Source organism: Cebus imitator, unplaced genomic scaffold (assembly GCF_001604975.1).
Source record: "Cebus imitator isolate Cc_AM_T3 unplaced genomic scaffold, Cebus_imitator-1.0 Scaffold83, whole genome shotgun sequence".
In the NCBI taxonomy this organism is placed as follows: domain Eukaryota; kingdom Metazoa; phylum Chordata; class Mammalia; order Primates; family Cebidae; genus Cebus; species Cebus imitator.
In genome coordinates, this window is record NW_016107398.1 from 6,307,661 (window position 1) to 6,311,436 (window position 3,776).

At 42.5% G+C, this 3,776-nt stretch overlaps 1 protein-coding gene across 1 annotated transcript in view; it reads left to right on the forward strand.

Moving 5' to 3' along the window:
* Positions 1-3,776, forward strand: part of FNTB (farnesyltransferase, CAAX box, beta) — a 76,624-nt gene that overhangs the window by 49,975 nt on the left and 22,873 nt on the right. The gene's annotated exons all lie outside the window — the stretch shown is intronic.

A 3,776-nucleotide genomic window follows, 5' to 3' on the forward strand; every position in this document is an offset into this window, starting at 1 on the left:
AAAGCAAAAAGCTGGAAACAGATTCAGTGCTTATAAGCATGAGATGGGTAAGTGTGGTATAGTTGCATCAGCGTGTAATGTAGCAGTCAAAATGAATTAACTAGAGTTATGTGGATCAATATGGAAAAACCTCTGTTGAGTTAAAAGAATGAAAAGAAAATACAAAGAAAGCCCCAAAGCCATACAGATTAGCACATTTACTTAAAATTTGAAACATGCAAGAAAATTCTGTATTGTTGCTGAGAGGAATCGTGGTAATAATATAAAAACATACATAGGAAAAATGAAACACCAAATTTAGCATGGTGATTCCTGCTGTGGGGAGAGCAAAGGAAATGAGATAAGTCTACACAGGAGACTTCAGCTGTAATAGTTAACAACGAAGACCTGAAGTATATATGACTAATTCTAAGCTATGTACTAGATACATGTATGTTCTATATTTTATTTGCTATACTTTCCTGGATGCTTCAAATATTTCATAATTTTAAAAAGCAAAAGGTATATGAGAAACATATTATGATGGAATGATAGCCAAGCCGAGATGCTGTTTTAGTGAAAAAATTTTTATTTTTATTAAAATAGTATGTATTACCATGTAAATATAATTTACAGTGATACCAGATGATATGTTGAAATCATATCTGCTTTTTTGTGTAACTTTCAATGTCTTGGAGCTAATGGATATATCATGAATATACTTATCATGAATTCCTTCCCAAATTCTCTGTCAGAGCTATAAAAAATTCCTCTAAACACAGTCAAACCCTTCAGGTAACCTGTCTCTGTGTGTGCGTGCGTTTTGAGTCGCCCCTCCTGGAGCCCTCTGCCCTCCTGCTTGGTCTGGACAGATTGCTCTCAGCTTGCTGCACAGCAGGCATCCTGAAGCTTCCTTTCAGCATGAAATTCACTTCACTTCTCTCCTTTGTTGAAGTCGCTGTCCTCTTTTTTTCTTGGTTTTCTTATTTTCATGAAACATGTATTCCAACAGATCCCAAAAAAGGGTACCATGGAGATGCATTTTTAAGATCTTGCGTGTTATCTGTGTTCTAATCTCACACTTGAGTCTTTGGTTAGAGATTTCTAAATTGGAAATGGTATAAACTGTATTCTTTCCGAGTTTTGTAAGCATTGCTTTGTCATGTTCTAGGTTCCAATGTCATTGTTAATAAGGCTGATAATAATAGTAACCAGTGTTTATTGAGGACTGTTACGCTCAATAGTAAGGTAGCTATGGTTGACAGCTGGAGAGTAGGCACTGCTTGTGTTTGGTTCTCATTTATATTTTGTGTTTCTCAGCTGAGATTTCCCATCTTTTTATTCTTTGAGTGTATTTTTCTTCACTTTCCTGTGGTAAGTATGTAATTATAATGTCTGCTTTAAATTGCTTGTCTGAGAATTTCCACATCTGTGTGTCCTGAGTTGGCATGTCAGCTCCATGAGTCTTCCTGTGCCGAGTGACGTTGTGTTGTATCCTGGACATTGTGAAATGATGGTGGAGGTGTCATATAACAGAACGGTATGGATTCTGTTGGGTTGCTGTGAATGGTGTTGGTGTTTTCAGTTTAGCAGGCAATCAGCTTGGCTAGACTCAAGCTGCAAACAGCCACTCCTGCAGCGGCTCAGAGCTCAGTTCTTGCTTAGAAGTTGCTTTGTTTCCCCCAGCACGTGTGTGGAAACTTGAACTGAGTTTAAACGCAGAATTTGGGATTTTTCTTCTTTGACTTTCCTGTTTCTGGATTCCTCTGCAGTTTCTGGCAGCCTGCATCTTCCTGCCAGAAGGATGGTTGGCTTCCCATTAGAGGATTGGCTGCCCGCCCCAGACCCCTGACCCCTGGCCTGCTGCTGCCACCCTGGGCTACAGCTGCCATCCTGAGGGCAAACCAGAGAGAAAAAGTTGTGGGGGAAGAGAGGGACTAACTGTGTGCTGTTCTCTCTTCCAAGTTTCAAACTCCCGCAAAATCTGCCTGCCTTTTTTCAGTCAGCTGAGCCTCAGGAAGCTGTTTTTTTTGTGTTTTGTTTAGAGTACAGCTGTCATTTGCAGGAGGGCTGATTGGTTAGGCACTGACTAGACAAGGAACTCTGACAGCCTGGCTTTGAAGCCCAGTTTTGCCCTCTTCTCTTCTCTTCTCTTCTCTTCTCTTCTCTTCTCTTCTCTTCTCTTCTCTTCTCTTCTCTTCTCTTCTCTTCTCTTCTCTTCTCTTCTCTTCCTCTCCTCTTCTCTTCTCTTCTCCATCTTTGTCTCTCTTTCATTCTCTCTTTCTCTCTTTCTTTTTTGAGACAGGGTCTTACTCTTTTGCACAGGCTGGAATGTAGTGGTGTGATCACAGCTCGCTACAGCCACCACCTCCCGGGCACAGGCAGTCCTCATCTCAGCCTCCCAAGTAGCTGGGGCAACAGGCGCGTGCCACCATAACTGCCTAATGTTTAAAAAAATTTTTTTGTAGAGATGGGGTCTGTCTGTGTTGCCCAGGTGGGGCTTGAATCCCTGGGCTCAGGCCATGCACCCACCTTGACCTCCCAAAGTGCAAGGATTACAGGCATAAGCCACTGCGCCTGCCTTTTTTTACTTTTTTTTTGAGACAGGGTCTCGCTGTGTTGCCCAGGCTGGATTGCAGTGATACAATCACTGCTCACTGCAGCCTTGACCTCCTGGGCTCAAGCAGTCTTCCCACCTCAGCCTCCTGAGTAGCAGAGACCACAGGTATACACCATGACACCTAGCTAATTAAAATTTCTTGTAAAGACAGAGTCAAACTGTGCTGCCAAGGCTGGTCTTGAACTCTTGGTTTCAAGCAGTCTTCCTGCCTCTGTCACCCAAAGTGCTGGAATTACAGGTGTGAGCCACCATGGCCAGCCTGCCATTTCTAATTAGCTTTGTGCTTGGACAAGTTATTGCACTGCTCTGTGTCATAGTTTCCTTATATGGCAAGTGGTGAGATACTGAATTTTATTAATTTATTTGTTTTTTGAAACAGGGTCTCACTTTGTCACCCAGGCTGGGGTGCAGTGGTATGTTCTTGGCTTGCTGCAGCCCTGACCTCCTGGGTTCAAACGATCCTCCTGCCTCAGCTTTCCAAGTAGCCAGGACTACAGACACATGCCACTGCACCTGGCTAATTTTTTGTGTTTTTAGTAAAGATGAGGTTTCTCCATGTTGCCCAGGCTGGTCTTAAACCCCTGAGCTCAAGCAATCCTTCCAAAGTGCTGGGATTGTAGGCGTGAGCCACCACAGCCAGCTTTTAAATTTTTTATTAAGCTGAAATACAAAGAAATCAAGTGGATTCCATTGTGCTGTACTGCCTGGTACTGCCTGCCAATGCCATTGTGATTCCTAATTCTCTTTATGTTTTTTTCATCTGTCTTTCTCCATCCTCATCCTGTCCTCCTTTAAGGCTTATTCTTTTTTTTTTTTTGAGATGGAGTCTTGCTCTGTCACCCAGCCTGGAGTGCATTGGTGTAATCTCAGCTCATTGCAACCTCAGGTGCCCGCCACCACACCCAGCTATTTTTTGTATTTTTACTAGAGATGGAGTTTCTAGTTGGTCAGACTGGTCTCAAATTCCTGACCTCAAGTGATCTGCCCTCCTCGGCTTCCCAAAGTACTGGGATTTACAGAGATGAGCCACTGTGCCCAGCCTGGAATCTTTATTCTTGTTTGGAAACTTGATGATGAATCTTGATGTGGATTATTTTTCATTCATTGTGCTGGACACTCAATTTGGAAGTACATATGCTTTAGTACCAAGAAACTTCATTATAGTATTTCTTTGATA